Source organism: Balaenoptera physalus, assembly GCF_965194825.1.
Source record: "Balaenoptera physalus genome assembly, chromosome: X".
Lineage (NCBI taxonomy): Eukaryota > Metazoa > Chordata > Mammalia > Artiodactyla > Balaenopteridae > Balaenoptera > Balaenoptera physalus.
Genome location: NC_138903.1, coordinates 4,084,134 through 4,102,633, shown reverse-complemented (window position 1 = coordinate 4,102,633; position 18,500 = coordinate 4,084,134). Strand labels below are relative to the sequence as shown.

At 42.9% G+C, this 18,500-nt stretch overlaps 1 protein-coding gene across 3 annotated transcripts in view; it reads left to right on the top strand.

Annotated features, from left to right (window-relative positions):
- LOC309652438 (neuroligin-4, X-linked) overlaps positions 1-18,500 on the top strand; it is a 901,103-nt gene that overhangs the window by 586,505 nt on the left and 296,098 nt on the right. For all 3 annotated transcript variants that reach the window (XM_082446221.1, XM_082446220.1, XM_082446218.1), the window contains 2 exons: positions 12,553-12,721; positions 16,454-16,540. The gene's annotated coding sequence lies outside the window, so the exon portion shown is untranslated. The remainder of the gene's footprint in view (positions 1-12,552; positions 12,722-16,453; positions 16,541-18,500) is intronic.

The following is an 18,500-nucleotide window of genomic DNA, read 5'->3' as shown; positions in this document are numbered from 1 at the left end:
TAAGGTTGAAGAGTTCAAGTACTTGCAAGAAAAAAAGGAAAGAAAATGGAATAATGAATCCCACGTACCCATCCCTCACCCTTAACAATTATGAACGCCTAGCCTAAGCGTTCCTATTTAATCTCATCTTTTTCCCTCATTCTCATTATGGCACTGTGTAATTCATCTCACGATATGTCAGTATATTGCTTTAAAATAAAAGAAGTAATTTTTTCCCACATAGCTGTTGTATCTTTACCACTCCTAAAATTGTCAACAGTTCCTCAATATCACCATCAAGTCATAAAAGTCAAAGATGATTGTTTTTTTTTACTAGTTTGCTAGCTGACCCAAGGTCTGTGCATCGCAGTAGGTTGATTTATCTTTTGAGTTTCTTTTCAAGGGCTTGTGTCCCTCTCCATCATTTTCATGCAAATTCTTCTTGAAGGAACTGCTCTTTCTTTTTACTCTCTATGAAAGTAGGTTATAGATTCAGCAAAATGGAGTGCTCAGGTTATTTTTAAAAGAACCTGAGTGTTTTCCGTAATACTCGGTCTTAGCTTACCAGCTCCTTAGGGAGGAAGCCTGCCTTCCCTGAGGCAGTGCTGTCCCCAGAAGGAAAGCTGTGTAAATACGGCCAGGTGTGTGTGGGTGCCCTCTGGGCTTCCTGGACCTCATTTAATCTGGTACCCATAGTACTGTGGACAGGCAAAGATGGAGAGGGGGGAGGGTAACCTTTGTTCCATCATTACACAGGCGCGCACACACACACACACCCCTGCAATTTTTTCCCCTTTGCCAACTCATACTTAACCAAATTATATCAGTTTGATTGAAGTCCGTGCTACGTATCATATTTACAAAAATAAAGACTAAGCAGTAGCAGCCTAATCTACACAATTATAGTTGGACATCATTCTCATGCTGCCATAGTTATGCCCCAGATTAAGACAGTTTAGGCGCCGGTGGCTGACCAAGATGGTCTGTCATCACTCTTGGTTTGTTTCATCCTTATTCCTCCCACCATTTTATTGAGATATAATTGATACATAACGTTGTAAGTGGAAGGTGTACCGTGTGATGATCTGATACACTTATATATTGTAAAATAATTACCACCCTAGCATTAGCTAACACCCCGGTCGTGCTATATAATTACCATGTCTTTTTTTGTGGTGAGAACATTGAAGATCTACTCTCAACAATTTTCAAATGTCTAAGACATTATTGTTAACTAGAATCACCCTGCTGTACAGTAGACCCCAGAGCTTATTCATCTTCTAACTGGAAGTTTGTATCTTTTGACCACCGTCTTCCCACTTACTCTACCCCCCAGCCCCTGGCAATTACCGTTGTGCTCTTTGGTTCTAAGTTTATTTCATCCTTTAGCGCAATGGCAGAGACCCTTTCGGTAAAAGACTGCATATTTGAGAAAAATGATACTTATTAGATATTCAACTTATAGAGCAAAATAAAATGAATGACGTATCAACCTTTTTAAAAAATGGTCTTGCAAGAAACAGCAAGATATGCCCTACACATATTTGTACGTTTGTATGTGTGTGTGTGCACACACACACGCATGCTTCATAAACCCAAGTTCCCATAACATAGATTAGGGATATTAAACTACCATTGGTAGAAGATCATTGGAGTCTATTACAGAAGGATGCTTTAGAGAATTTTGCAATCTAGTAGGTGCCGTATAATATTTAAAATGTGATTTGATTTACTCAGATATGGCAGGAATACACCTTTCTTATGAAAGATGTTTGCACCTTGGTGCTCTTGATATTGGGGTGGCTAATTCGTTTTTGTAGGTACCTGGCCTGTGCATTGTCACATGCTTAGTCGTGTCCCTCAAGCCTCTAGGTGTCAGTGACACATCCGTCCCCTGGGGGTAAAAATGCATCCAAGTGAAGGACCTCTGTTATAAAATGAGTTTTTACACAGGGAATGTCATTGTCTTTGGGATTCTATTAGCCCATTTGTGTGCTGGGTGTGATCAGAACACTTGGGCCAACTATTCACAATGAGAGGTAGTAACCGTATTATTTTGGAAGCTCTTTTTTCATACAGAGTCGACTTTATGAATTGTGTCGGTTGTAATGAGGGTGATGTTTGGGGATAGTGATTATCATGCACTTTATCACAGAGGAAGATGGAATTGATTTATGTAAGGGAGAGCTTTCGAGCAAATCAAAACAGAAAACAAGAACAGAAAAATCCTCGATAGGTATCTCTCAGAACAAAGGGCCGAGCGAAATGCAGCTAGCTTATCTAAAATTGGGCAAAATCGCATTGCAATTGGAAAGCTCAGTAGATGGGGAGACAGTATGTGAACATCTGACGCCCAGAATATGATTTGCAGTTCTATAGATGAGCACAAATTGGTGAGAGCTGTCCGTTATTGAGAAGTTATTGGCATCAGTGGAAGCGGTAGAAACGTTCAGTGCAGAGAATTTCAGACTCCTTGAAAATGGTGTTATGTTTTCTGAACTGTTGCATTGATGGATTAAAATTAGATCCTTCAACATAAGAAGACTTAATATTCTGTGAGTGAATACAGGATGGATTTGTGTGGAAAAATGTGTTTTTGAGAAATGCATTGTTAAGCTTAGAGGCTCAGACTTAATATCACTCACCCCAAAGAAGGCAGTGTAAGATTTGTCATAAATGACTGCATAATAGGTTGCTTTATATTATTGTTTTAAATTTCAATAATAAATGAGCACCGTCTGCATTTTTTATGATAAAAGGATTATGCAAAAACAGCGATTTTTTTGTTCAGATGGTAATAAAATAGCAGTACATTGCCGTGCTTCATTTAAACTGCTGATATCAACTCCATAATTGTTCCTGAAAGTCTGGATGAGATACCCTAACTAATGATTAAGAGTTTGATTCTGTAAAATTGGATTGTGGAGATGTATGCTGTTCTTTCTTCCTCACACATTTCTTCAGTATTTATGTTTGCTACAATGAGTAGTATTTCATTGTATTCATTTCATAGTTCCTAAATAGAAATGTTTTACTTTTCCCTGTCTACATTTTTAAGACTGGGTTATATGTTTGAGATGTTGATGCCATGGCTACAATGTTCAAATTAATCAATGCAACAGACTTAAAATAAGTGTCTGCTCCACAAGGAAAGAGGCAAAGAAGCTGGGCTCCAGGAAAATACAAAAAGACAAGGAAAAGTGAATTTATTATGCACTTATTGCAAAGAGCTTTTGATACCTGTACGCATATGGTTCCCACATGCAATCTGGTGACTGTTAGCCTCACGTTTCTGGTGGATGCATGTGTGGATGTGAATTCTGCAGATAGCACACATTCTGACTCCATGCAAATGTGTAGAAGGTGGTTTCTGTATAAAAAATACAGTAAATACCTGGTTGAAGGTAAATACATCCAGCCAGTCATCAGACTGTTCCAATTCCACAATTCCAAATGTGTGTGGGAGGTGCGGTGGGGGGAGGGAGGGAGGGAGGGAAGGAGGGAGGGAGAGAGAGAGAGAGAAAGAAAGAGAGAACTAGAGCAGTGTTCATAAATTTCTTTTCAGGTTTAACACTTAGAAACTAAAGCCAAAAATTCATGAGCCCGACCATCTCATTTTACAAATAAACCCAGTATGGTGGGTTGAACTATGTTTCTCCAAGAGATACGATGCATTCCTAACCCCGAGGACCTCAGAATGTGAGGTTGAAAGTAGAGTCTTTGCAGATGTAACGAAGATGAGGTCATCGAGTGGGCTCTGATCCAATACGACTGGGGTCCTTTTAAGAGGGGAAACTGCCGCGAGAAGACACAGGCATGCGTAGTGGGAGCCAGCGTGAAGGCAGAGTCACACGGGGAGAAGACGGCGACATGAGTGCCGAGGCAGAGATTGGAGGGATTCAGCTGCAAGCCAAGGAACCAGCTGAATGGATGGCCAGCGGCCACCTGAAGCTAGAACAGACCAGGAGGGACCCTCCCCGGGAGCCTTCAGAAAGGAGGGAGACCCTGGGACACCTTGATCTAGGACTTCCGGCTCCCAGAATAAATTCCTGTTGTTTTAAACCATCAAGCCTGTGGCCCTTAGTTACAGCAGCCTTAGGAATCTCATACACCAGCATGCAAGGCTCTCTATAGGATTTGTCCAAAGTGCCGCAGCCGGTTGGGGTAGAGCTGAGGTGAAGTGCAGACCCCTCAGCCAGCTTTGTGCCTATTCTCAGCCTGGTCCTGTCTCTCCGATACCTTCCTCCCGTCGGGGCTGGGTGCGGGGGGATACTTGTCTCCCACGATCACCTCCGTTTCATCCAGACTTTAAGGATGCTACTGCATCCTATCACAGCATCTCACCTCCTGGGACGGCGTGGGACCCCCTTCTGAATCACAGTCCTTGGAAGGGAAACGAGCTCCTGCCCCTCAACTGTAAAATGAGTGGGTGGCACCCATCTCCGTGTCCTCTCCCATTCTAATTCCGCCTGAATCGAGAGCCATGGTCATTGTAATTAAGACTCTTGATGTGAATACGGCTCGTTTTACACCATAATTAGCGAGACCACAGGCTTCAGGGATTTTTCTCAATAAACGTCTTTGTGACCCGGTGAAACGTCAGAGGCAAACTGGGAGGGGAGGGGGTGTGCAACTCAGAATTGTGTCATTTAAAACAAATTCATATTGGCATATACACACTACTCCATATAAAATAGGTAACTAATAAGGACCTACTGTGTAGCACAGGGAACTCTACTCAATACTCTGTGATAACCTATATGAGAACAGAATCTGAAAAAGAATAGATACATGTCTATAACTGATTCACTTTGCTGTACCCCTGAAAGTAACACACATTGTAAATCAGGTATACTCCAATAAAAAAAAAAATACAGAGCAAATAAATAAATAAAAGGAAAAAAAATAAAGCGAATTCAGAGGGATGGGCCTCTGAGTGACATGTAGCCTGTCCAAAGCCTGGATCGTAAAACACAGGGTGACACTTATGTTAGAAAATCAAAATGGCACAAAAATTGAAACTGGAGGGAGGTACGATTCGTCGTATTTTGTCTTTGCCTCTTTTTCTGCTGTGTCTGGTGCTGAGGAAATATAGGGTCCCACGTCTGTTTGCCTCAGTATATTTTCCGCTTGTAGCTTGTGCATTGTAAACAATTAAGCGAGAGAGCAAGCATTTTGTCTTTCCCCTGCTTGTGTGCACGACGTGACATACTGTCCAGTTATTCAGGCCTTCTCTTTTCTTCTCCCTGAGGAGGTATTTCTTGACCTTTATAAAGTGGCTGAATGGGAACTTTAAAAATCTCCCAATCGGCATGAATGTCAGAACCTTTAGAAGCACGATCGTATGTTTAATACATGGGGCATTGAGTGTCTGATGCCTGGCAGGCTCTGGACTTTCCGTGACGGTCGGTAGGTAAGAGGGAGACACCAGCTCCGTCACGGATAACGTGGTCTGTTGGAGGAGCATGGCACTTCTCAGGTGATGACATACGTGCAGGTGACATCATTCCTTTAATGAAGGTGGCGAAGTCAATGTGTACGGAGCCAGGAGAATGGGAGGGTTCCTGGTAGGGGATGCTGCCTTAGGTCTGGTTCACGGGACGTCTTCGGAAAGAACTGAGACCACCAATTGGGAGGGTCTTGAAGGGATGGTGGGAGAGGGGAAGACTTGGGGGACAGAAGTGGGTAGAGTTCAGAGCAGGTGCTGAAAAAACCTAAGTGATGTGGATGAAAGAGTTGGCTTCTGGTCTCCTGGTTTTGCCTGATTGCTGTGTCCTTAGGTCCGTGGCTTTGGGGTCAATTCCCATCCATTTTATAATCTGACCTCAGAATAATACTATTGGAAAGATTATTCCTGGAAGGAGGCTTCAGGTCTTAAATCTTTATTGCTTTTGGAGCAGATGATGGAATGCAGTGTTTCTCCAAATTCAGCATCAGTATCCCCTGGGGGGCTTGTTGAACACAGACCCCTGGGATCCACCCATCTGAGTCTCCGAGTCGCCAGATCAAAGGTGGGACCCAATATGTTCCCACGTGAACTTGCTTCTGCTGGTGCAGGGGTCACACGGTGAGGACCACTGCATTCCAACCCTTTCAGGTTGTATGTCCACAGGCATCCTGTTTGATTTTTGACGGCCACCTCCTACGTTGGTCTTTCCTGTTCGGAAGGTGGTATTAAAATCTCTGGGTCTCCTCGTTTGCTTTGGGCATTCAGGCTTGCTCTGGATTTACAGGTTATCTTTATGTTCTCAGGTCCCTGGACCATTCAAGCCAATGCATATTTATTGGACGTCTACCATGTGCTATGGACCGTGAGGGGTGTAAAGATGAATAATAACCCCCATAAAACCTCATCAGAGGCTAGATGTTATTTATTCCTCCGTGGCCTCCAAGTGCTTGGCTCGTAATTCAAAACAGTAGAGTAACTTGAAGACAGTGATTGTTTCCCGTTTCAGGGATCCAAGAGCACTTTCTGTCTTAAAGTTGTGGTCACTCTGGGCTGCGTGGGGCTATTCCTCCTTCAGAGAGTGAGAAACTGAATAGAGTTTCTCACCATGCATTTCTCATCATTCATTCATCCATCCATCCATTCATTCATTTGATAGCCTTGTGTTCACATCTTATTTTGAGAAGGTCACTGTGCTAGATACCAGAGAACATAGAAACATTGATAAGATTCAACCCCTGACCTGATCCCAGCGAGATCACATTCTTAGTAGAGAAGACAAAATAATCCTTGAGAACACCTACACCACAAGGCAAGCACATCCTACATGCCGTGAGAAGGGAAAACACACAGACCTTGGGAATATAGAATCTTATTTTCCACTAGAAAACCGGTATCACGTAGGACAGTTCCGTATTTGCCAATGGCCGCTTAAAGAATGACCCCAAACTGCCAATATTTCTTATCTCATACATTTTCTGTAAGTCAGGGATTCAAGAGCTGCATAGCTGGGTGGTTCTGATGCAGGGCCTCTCAGGATGCTGCCGTCCACTTGTGGACCAGGGATGCAGTTCTTTGAAGGCGTAAGAGAGCCTCTCGCGTGTGACCATCAGCAGAGGGCTTCAGTAAGCTGTCCCGCGGACCTCACCTTAGGGCTGGTCACACGGCGTTGGCAGTGGCTTTCTGGGCAGGGAGAGAAGGGAGAGTAAGAGGGAGTGGCTGAGAGGAATCCTAGGACCCGCCGAAGTCTTTGATACCTTGACCTTGGAAGAGACACATGATCGCTTCTGCCGCACGCTACCGGTCACACAGTCCAGAGCAGGTACATTGGGGAAGCGGTCAACGGGAGGGTGTTGATACACCTTGGGAGCTAGGCTAGCACCAAAGCTTTTCCCAAGGAGATGGCTTGTGAGCTGCATCTCAGAGGATGGAGAGGATTTTTTCAGAAGGGCAAAGGGAACAGTGAGTAAACACGTGGACGCAGCAAGTGTTGAGTGAAGGGGTGGGTTGAGCGCGCTTTCAAGTGCTTGTTGCTGGGTACAGACAATTAAACTGAAATCAGAGCATTGTAGGTGGTGGACCCCAATGGTCAAGCCAATGGATGTTCTTCTGTAGGCTGTGGAGAGCCCTGGAATCAGCAGCGTGGAATCATTTATGGAACGCCACCTTTGTGCTGGTGCATATGATTGAGGCAGGTAGCAATGTAGGTAAACATTGATGACATCAGGCTAATAATGTACATTAAGATGGAATGATGGCAGAGACTGCAGAAACGGAGAAGGTTTCACATTCCCCAGAGGCGCTGGGAATATGGTATTGACGGGACCTGGCCTCCTATTAGACAGAGAACAAGCCAAGGAAGTAACTGTCGGAAGTTGGGGTGATATTTTAGGTACTTTAATGAAGGGGAGAGAGAAGGCTCAGAAGCCAAGGAGGCGCTCATCATTGTCAGATACAACGTCCTCACGTCGATGACACTGATGGGGAACGTGCTGTGTTTTGGTGATTATAATGAAATGGATAGACTGTAAAAGATGATCATTATTTATTTTAAATAAATTTATTTATTTATTTTTGGCTGCGTTGGGTCTTTGTTGCTGTTCCCGGGCTTTCTCTAGTTGCAGCGAGCAGGGGCTACTCTTCGTTGAGGTGCGTGGGCTTCTTATTGTGGTGGTTTCTCTTGTTGTGGAGCACGGGCTCTAGGCTAGCGGGCTCAGTCGTTGTGGCTCGCGGGCTCAGTCGTTGTGGCTCGTGGGTTCTAGAGCGCAGGCTCAGTAGTTGTGGCGCACGGGCTTAGTTGCTCCATGCCCTGTGGGATCTTCCCGGACCAGGGCTCGATCCCGTGTCCCCTGCATTGGCAGGCAGATTCTTAACCATTGTGTCGCCGGGGAAGTCCCAGATGATCATTTTTTAATCCTACCTATTCTCTCCCTCTCTCTTTTTCTTTTTCTTTTTTTTTTTTTTTTTTTTTGGCCACGCTCTGCGGCACGTGGGATCTAACTAAGTTCCCCGACAGGGGATCGAACCTGCGCCCCCTGCAGTGGAAGTGCAGAGTCAACCACTGGACCCCGGGAAAGTCCCTAATCCTACCTATTCTCTTGATAGTCTTTTCCTTTTGAAACTGGTCTTACATTTTCATTATCAAGACCTTCTCAATGGCTCTAATCGTCTTTCCAAAATCCTATTGGTGCCCTGACAGGTATGCCCTGAAGGGACTCTTAAGAAGGAACATTTCTTTATTTACCCTCACATCCCTTCTGCTTTCTTTTCAGACAGCACACCTGGACCCCATCAGTTGCCCTCTGGAGGGGCTGACCACTCAACAAAGCCCTCTTCCTCCTTGGAGTTTCTCTGTAGCCTCTGACATGTTCACTGACCCTCCGCTAAGGGACTTTATCCTTCCTTGAATTCCAAAACTCGCCTCTCTGGCTTTCTTCTATTCCTTTACTTAGCTTTTCTGACTTCCCTGCTTCTTCAGTTCACGTTGCTCCTTAAATTGCAGCTTCCAGACCATCCCGCATAGGTTTGTACCTACTCCTGGTTAATAATGCCTTCCACCCCGGAGACCGCCACGTCTCTACTTTCTGCTCTTGTATTCCCCTCTCCCACATTGCTTGGGAAAAACTCTCCTGTGATTCTTTTACTCATAGAGTCAACAATACTTCTGACAACAGATGTGTGCGCTGTGCCCCCCCCCCACTCCAGGTGCCCGCACACCAAGCTGTTCTCTGTGACACCAGCTGGGTGTCCTGTGATTCAATTCAGTCTGACACTAACATGGAGTTAGTGCAGACCCCACAGATTAAGGGCTCACAGGATGGCCCCCCCTACCCACACTTCAGAAGCCAATTGCAGGCAGTGGGTCCCCAGCTTACCCACAACTTTTCTCTCACTTGGCTATACATCGGAGAGTCTCATAACTTCCTCCTTGGATTCCATCATTTGCTAGAACAGTTCATGGCACTCAGGGAAACGTTTCCTTAATGCTTTCCCGGTTATTTTATAATAAAGGCTATGATATAGGATACAGGTGAACAGCCAGATGAAGAGATACAGAAAGCCAGCTGTGGAAGGAGCCTGACAGCAGGAGCTTCTGTCCTCGTGGAGTTGGGGTGCACCAACCTCTCTGCATGGGGATGTGTTCACCAACTAGGAAGGACACTGAACTCTGTACTTTGGGGATTTTCATGGACGCTTCGTCACATGGGCTTTACTGATCATGGACTCAGTCTGCAGCCCATCCCCCTGTCCAGAGTGTGGACGGTGAGGCTGAAAGTTCCAAGCTTCTAACTATGGCTTGGTGTTTCTGGTGCTCAGCCCCCATCCTGAAGCCACCCAGGACCCCACCAGGAGTCACCTCATTAGAGCAAAACACACCCCTATCGCCCAGGAAATTCCAAGGGATTTAGGAGCTCTGAGTCAGGAACCAGAGTCAAAGACCAAATAGCAGAACAAAAGATGCTGCTAGTATTCTTATCACTTGGGAATTTACAAGGGTTTTAGGAGCTCCATGCTAGAACAGGGGGCAGGACTTGTATGTATATTTTCCACTATTTCACACATAACCACCCTTTGTCTATCACATGGGGCCACGATTCTGTTCCACTCACTCACTTTGACATGCATTATTGGCAGTCCTCTTTGGTACTCACCAGTTTCCACCAGAGGAGCCAGACCACCTGATACTTCCTCGCTGTGTGAATTGCAGTAGCTGACTTTTTCACGTTTCCGTTTTCTCCTCTGTTAAGAGGGTTATACGAGAGTACCTACCTCTAGAGATGTTTGCAAAATAAGTTACTGAAGCATCGAATGTGCCTTAAAATAGAGGCACATAGCCACTAGAGGCAGGCTTTTCAGATTATTTGTCTTTGACCTTATGTTCCTCCTTCTTAGCCTAAAATATTTCACAAAGAATGGCTTCGTATTATGCTTAGCGTTCACTCCAAATTCCTTTCAGTGACCTGTCTGGCTTTGCAGAATGAGCTTCCTGCCTACCTGCAAGCTCCGTCCTGCATTGTTCTCTGATGACTGCACTGCTGGTCTACCAGTTGTCTTTCGGTTTCCAACTAAGCAAATCAGGACCCGGCCTGTGCCGCTCCCCCTGCCCTCTTCCCACTTCGAGTGGGCTGCACGCTCTGTCCTTTTCATGTTTCGTCTGCTGTTCACTTCCTTCTCTGTGCTCACCCACACTCGACTGCGTTTTTCCTTTTTGACCACGTGTGGTGTGTGTTTAAATGTTTTCCGGCTTTTCCTTAAAATGTGTGTTTCATGAGTCCAGCCTAGATGGGGTACTCATTGGGTATTTGTTGAAGAAATGAGTAGTTGTTATATAACTCTATAACTCTATATAAATACTCATTGAGGGAATAAGAACATCAAATCTTGCGTGTTAGCAAGTGTTAGCAACCGAGGCGTCACAGTTTTTTGAGACATGTAGCCAAGTCAGAGAGACTGAGAGAACACCTTTGATTATTGAATCAATTTGTGGTCGGCAGAGTTGGTCTTTCATCTACGGGAAGATGGGGGTCTTCCTTGATGGTTCAGGTTGGTTATAGGCTAGCATGATTTACTGAAATGTACGGGTCGTTCAACATACTTAACGTGATTTGTTTCTAAATGCCTATTTATCTTTCAAAATCTTTGCCAGTCTTCACATCCCTAGAATTTGTACACATTTTTTTCCTGTATTTTTTTCTTTTAAAGACAGTGTCATAGAAAAATTTCCCATTCTAGTCCATGCCTAGAAAATTTAGAGGCATACATTTTAGGATTGTTAAGGATTCTGGACCTTGACTATTTTAAGTCTTACATGAAAGCTGTAAATATACTCTGTGGCGCTGTTTGTTTCCACTGTTTACTGGATGATGACATTAGTACTTTTTTATTTTGTTTTAAAGATTTGCATCAAAATTAGAAACGTGGACAGGAAATGAATTTCTTGAGAGTTCATCAGAATTCTGTGGTGATTCGGGAGGAGTAGATCTGTGTAAAGTTGATTATCTGTATTTTCAGTTACTCACTTTAAATTCTCAGGAAAATTTTTCTCTGTTTCTCTCCACCCCCCGGATTTTCCTAATGCTAAAAATTAAACAATTTGAGCATTGCATAAAATTGGGAGCAAATCCAAGACAGAAAACAGACGTTTTATTAAATATGCATCTTTTCAAAAATGAATGTGGTTTGGAAGATTGTTCTGTTTGAGAGAAAGATAAAGTCTGGGTTAGATAAATTTGGGTGCAAATTAAAGTGATTTATGTTAATTGGAACGTTTATATATACATCTAGACATATCCAGGACAACCCTGCTAAAAACCTACCGATAAGTACTCTTCCCATTTGAGCATGCATTTTATTTTATTTTTTTAGCTACTTATGAACGTCTATCAAAATTAAACTTATTCCTCCCATTTTCTTTTAGAAATTTAGCAGGTCATTGTGACTCAAAAGACAACTAAATAAATGATGAATGATAGTAGTTTTTTTTTTTTTTTTAATTTAAAATACCTCTGAAATATCTTTAGGTTTTAAAAAGAAGTTTAGATTTTCCTGTTTTTGTGTATGTGTGTGCAGGGCTAGATGCAGACATTGGTCATGAGTGATGTCAAAACCTTGGGACCCCTTAGGTGTAATCCTGGCACAGACTTCGTGAGGACCCTGGAGAGTCTAGTGTAGCTACCATCTCCTTCTTTCCCCATGACAAACTTGGTCCTCCTCTCTCTCCTCCTTCAAAGCCATCTTCCGTGCCATCTCCTAAGAGTTTCCCAGAGCTGCCACCTCTTCTGAGCTTGGCCCTCTCTATTCCTTTATCTCTGGATATAGGAGCTCCTGCAATTATATCCAAGTCCTTGCCTTGATGACGTTTTCCCCCAGGACACCACAAGCTCCTTGAGAACAAGGACTGTGTCACATTCATCTTTGGAATTTCTTTTCTATCCTCATACCTTGTGCACAGCCTGTGTTCAACGCACATTCGCGAAGTGAAACATCTTAGGATTTCTAGACAGAGTTTACTGTACATTATTTAGGTACCAGAGAATAAAATCATATTCGTAACCTACTGAAGAGTCCTAACTCCATCAATGTCCTCCTTTATGAAAATATTTATACGCTTTCACCTTATGTTCTAGGTATCTGTTTGACCTACTACCCAGGGCGAATTGGAATGGCTGTGAATGTCTCTATGAAACCCCAAGTCTTTAGTTGTAAAGGTGAAATTATATGGAGAGGCTTCTTTGAAACATTGTCATAGCGTGGAATAGATCATTCTTAGCTTCTACGTCCGATATTCCGCCAAAGGTCTGTATGCTTTGACTAATGTATTCTCTGTATGGTAAAATTCCAATAAAATGACATAAGATATTTATGGTAATGTTTGCTAATATATTGGTAACTCATAAATATTGGTTTGCCTTGAGTATTTAATATCAATCATCTCAGGCAATATTTGTTTTTACAAGAAGCTTTTATAGATGAGTCGATAACATACTAAGTATAGCGTAAGTCTTCACAAATGGTCTGTATACGGTAGGGTGTAGTTTCACATGAAAACAGATCACAAAATGTAATTTCTTATTAATTTCCAAATAATCAGCTCTCTGTCATCATATTTACCTGTCTTCAGGACTTCTGTAATAGGTCATCCAGCCCAAATTTACTGGTAACATCAATAGTGTTTTAATCTAGAGAACTGAGCCTTTAACCTTTGAAATATCTTATTAGCCACACGACTCTATCTTATAACTTAGCTTCCATGAAGCAAAGCTTATTACCTCATGGACCCCCATGAATCATGTAGCAGAAAACAAATGAGAAAATTGAAGACGTGATTACTGGAACGTAGGTCAGTGTTAGTGATCAGTATTCTGCTTGGATAACAGTCATTAGCAGCAAAATGCCGTAATAGGCACGCGTAATACATGGTCATTGCCCTTCTCTGACCCTTTGGTGTTTGGAGGTTTCTAATACCCAAAGCCGTCTGGGAGAATGTTATGTTGTAAATTCACACATGTGGGGCTATCCTTTGAGAAGAAATTAAAATTAAAAAAAAAATTAGAATGTATTTCGCCTTGCACAGCAGGAAAAATAGTAGAATTGTTACCAAACACAAATTCGTCTGCCCTATGCACGGTGAGGCCAAACAAACAGAAACTTCGGAGTTTGGAGCAGACAGAGGTTTACTGCAGGACCCTGAAAGGAGACAGGTGGCTCCTCTCCAAAAAACCCACAACTTTCAGCAAAGCATTTTTAAAGGCCCGGTGAGGGATGGGCATCCCAGGGTGTGTGCTCAGCTCCTGCACAGTTCTCTGATGGGTTGATGGTGAGGTCACAGGGCAGTGTCACAAGGGTGCCAGTTGGTCTGGGGGCTGTGTGCTCGTGGTCATCAAGTAGTTAATTTCTTCCATGTGATGGTTTTTAGCATCTGAAAAAGCTCAGGAAATAAGCATGAGATACTAGACCTAGGACCTAGGTACTTCAGAGAGGAGCTACAGCAGGAGATATGGGGGAGGGGTCTCTGTCTTGGGGAGGGGTCTCTGTCCCGGGGAGGGGTCTCTGTCCCGGGAAGGGCCCCTAGGGTCCTGCTCCGTTACGGAGTCTGTGTTGATGGTAGTGACCAGGGCCCAGTAAGAGAAGTGGAGTTGGTGAGATAGGCAAGCAGGGTGGATGGAATCATTCCTGACACGTGAATTAAACCCTACAGGATGTGAATATTTTGTTCCACCAGTATCAGATTTGCAAAAAAAAAAGGAAAGTCATGCACATACTAGTTACTGAATATTTCTCTCTCCCTTGTGCACCTAAAAAACACATACACGAAATCCAGCAAGCCAAGAGGCAAAAAAAAACTCACCCTAAAATAATAATTCGAATACATGTTTCTCAACCCAATCCCAAGGCAGAAAAGAGTCATCTACCAGACATAACTCACTAATTTTTGTAGACCTCTCCTGACACACACCTAGTTAACTTTGCAGCTGTGAATTTGACAGCGACCTGTGGGTGTGAGCCAAGATATGACCTCTGATCAAGTGAAACAGAAACAGAGCCAATTTCGAAGTTGTGGTATTAATCACGCAGTGTTACAATAGCTAATAGCATGTGAGTGTTTGCTGTACGCATCACTCATGCAGTGAGGCTGTCTTTGGGCCTGATACCAAATAACCTTTTTGTCCCTGATGAAAACTGTGTCAGGTGCAGATTCCCACAGACCGGGGACCGAGCCTGGGGAAGAGAAAAGGTATTAGTGGCTCCACCTGAGACAATGTATGCTGATAGCCGAACTACCTGCTTTGAGCCCTACCCCACCCTTGACAGCTCTGTGATCTTGGCCAGGATTTCGTTTTTTCAAACGGTGGAGATAACACTCCCTTTTGTGCTCACTGAGAAGATTAGAAAGAGTCTGTATGGGAATTCCCTGGCGGTCCAGTGGTTAGGACTCAGCGCTTTCATTGCTGGGGGCCGCGGCTGCCATCCTTGGTCCGGGAACTAAGATCCCGCAAGCCATGCTGCGTAGCCAAATAAATCAATCAATAAATAGGGAGTCCATGTATAAAACGGTACGTTAAAGGTTGACCCACCATATACATGTTACCTGTTATAACAATTCCTATTCTATTTGGATGAGGAGGCGGCTTGATTCTGTGAAAAGCGTGTGGTCTTTGAACTCAGGATGGACGTAGGTCTGACTCTGCCTATGGCTTAAACGGATCGTGTGAGCTAACGTCTGAATATCAGTTTTCCTAAATGCAAAATACATGCTGTGATACCTACCCTGCGCGGCTGTAGAAGGGTCAGGAATAGTGAATGCAATTAAGATTGTTGGCACATATGAAGTCATTTCCACAAATATATTTTGACCAACAGTATTTACTGTGTAGCACAGGGAACTCTACTCAGTGCTCTGTGGTGACGTAAATGGGAAGGAAATCTAAAAAAGAGGGGATACAGGTATACGTATGACTGTTTCACTTTGCTGTACAGCAGAAACTAATGCAACATTGTAAAGCAACTATACACGCCAATAAAAATTTTAAAAAACACAATATTTATGAAATAGTAACTACATGTTCTATCAAAACCATAATTAGACTATGACCCTCCCTTCCTACAACTTAATAATGGGCTGACTCATTAGCTATGAAACCCAAACACTTTACGTGCTTGGTACTAACATTCCTTAAGGGTTGAAATGCGTTCAGTGGTTTATCCTTTTGTCCCGCTCACCATCCTTCCTAGAGATGTAGAATGGTGAGTGATTAAGTGGGTAGTCTGTCCAGATATCTCACAAGGAGTCACTTGCTTTGTTGTGATCCTCTCACTCGTAAGTGGAAAGAAGCCGGGTTGCTTGAGAGTCATCCTTTAAAGAGAAGATTCCATGGTGAGATGACAAGAAATGTGCCAAATGGTCCTAAGATGAGTACTGATCAGTTAGAGCCTCGTTTTGTCGTACGAGAGCCGAGAGAACGAGGCAGCTTGGATCTTGCCCATCTGACCCACTGCTGTAAGGGAAAAAAAAAAAATCTCTGCCGGCTGAGGATCACTTCTGCAAACAAACGACATCTAACATACTGAGTGGCTTTCGCAAATTAAATTGTGCAAGGATTTTAAATTCTTAATTTAAGTAAACTACATCGAACATAGACATGGACTAAATTGATTATTCATCTTGGACGAAAATTTAATGGTGGCCAGGTGAAGGCAGGTGAGAAGTAGATTGGTGACCTCCAGCTGTCTCGCTTTATTCTGAATTCTCAAATTGCCTGTGGACTCAAGTGGTTGGATATAGAATCTACAGTTTGCCATAACTGTGTAGGTGTCCTTTCTTGACTAGTTGCTTGAATTATTAGGGAATCAGTTAAGAATTACTTTATGACACTACTCGCTAGGTTTTGTAATTACCCAAAAGAAAGCTTAGAAGGAATGTAACAAGGGTTTTGAAACAATGGCACCAACTCTTTTACTGAGTGTATTTCTCTCTCTCTGTCTCTCTCTCTGTCTCTGTCTGTCTCTCTCTCTGTTTCATTTTAACAGGGAAAAATGTGCTGAGATGGAAAAGAAATCAAGTAGATTTCCATGGTGGCATTTTTAAAAGCATCTTCTTAGAAGGACAATGTAATGGTAAGTATGAAAAAAATAATCATTGTTCTCCACTGGCTTATTTTGTGGATGCATTTACAGCCTGGTTAATTCAAATCTGGCAGTGCTTTCAGATTACTTTCGTGGTAAAAATTGTTTTCTTTTTTAAAAAAATCTATTTGAAATTCACCAAAGTACAAAGCAGAGGTTTCAAGCTCATTGGGAGTATGCATACTGGCATGCTTTGTGAATTTAGGATTTCGTGATAATTATTTGTTTCTCCAAATAGCCACAGTGCAGAGTATATCTCATTGATGAGACAAGAAAGTCAGCCCTCCTTCTGAAATTCACCCTCATCCCCATTGGCCACTGAAAACCCACTTTCTTCTACAGTAAGCATCTCAAGCCACTGGGGCCTTTGAATGGCCTCAGCATTTCATTTTATCACTTTTGTGTGTAGCCCCTGAAGAGTGCGATCCAAAATATCAGACCTGCTTCGAACGCAGGCTGTGGGCCCACTGAGGCCACGGGATCCTTCTCTTTCTCTGAAAGCCAGAAATAGAGCATAGCCCAAGGAAGGGGAAATGGGTAGAATACTTTGACAATCTATGTTTGTGAGCATACATTAATGAAGATATTTTTACAAGTCAAAATCGGGACCCTTTCCCCCCATTTAAATTTCAGAAAGGATGTGTTTTAATATATTGCAAGTAAATGGTTAAGACTTTTCATGGCTCAGCTGTCAATTCAAGCCCTGCTGAGGCCATTTATGTGATTACATGGATTAAAGACTGGCTATTTACCTACTTCCTTACCATTTTGAGTGCCATAACTTCTAAACATTTTTCGAAATTTAGACCACCAGTGGCTTTTGAGTATCTCTTTACAGTTAACCACCTAATTTCCCTATTTTTACCCTGTAACAAACTTCTGCACCTTTCCTGGATTCTAAAAGATTGTCAAGGTCACGTCCTTCATTGAACTCCTATTTCTAAAAACTAGATTTCCAAACTCCTTTTCCTATTTCCTGCTATTAAAAAAGTGCTAGGTTTTTTTTCCCCAAAGATAATTTGTAATAAATAAAGAAAGACTACTACTGTCCCCCTTTTTGTGGTTAACATGCAAATTTGGAAGATGAAACAGATGAGGATATACAGTTCAACAATCCATAAGAGCACATTATGTAAATCCCTTTGTCTTCTGAATTTTGAAACCCCCTTTTTTTTTTCATTGTCATTTTCTTTTTTCAATCTGGAGGAGCATTAATATATAACCAAGGCATGAAGGTGCACAAATATTTGTCTCCCTTGTCGCACCACCAGCCTTTCGAACAACAAGCCTGTGCAGCCTTGATTGTAATCATTTCCGGAGCTGCCGTGCAAGGAGCAGTCAGTTTAATGTAACCAGCCCATCCTGGTTCTGAGGAGAAGTGCTCGTCATGTGTCTGGCATCAGACTCAGAGCTGTAGACAGCACAGCTCCAAATATGACAGCTTGGATTATGAAACCCGGAGGGAATGTGATATAAAGTGCACCATCGGGGGAAGGAAATGAGAACTTATGAACTGGGGAAGACTCCTTATTGTTTGGTTTTTTTTTAAAATTTAATTAATTTATTTTTTATACAGCAGGTTCTCATTAGTTATCTATTTTATACATATTAGTCTATACATGTCAATCCCAACCTCCCAATTCATCCCACCACCACCCCCTCCCCGCTTTCCCCCCCTTGGTGTCCATACTCTGCGTTTGAAAGCACTGGGTGTTAATTCATCTGTGCGTTTGTGCTAGAGTCTAACTGCTTCTCTGATAAGGGGAGCCCTTTGGAGTGCCAGTTTTGGGGCGGGCTTGATGAGCGGTGCTGCTATGTTGGAACTTTACTGTCTCCCAAGGATGGCTTGGCTGAAGAACTAAAGACAGAATTTTGAGTTTTCCTTTCCCAGAAACCTCAAGACCCCAAGTGACAGCTAAAATCTCTGTGACTCTTTAACTGGACTGATTGT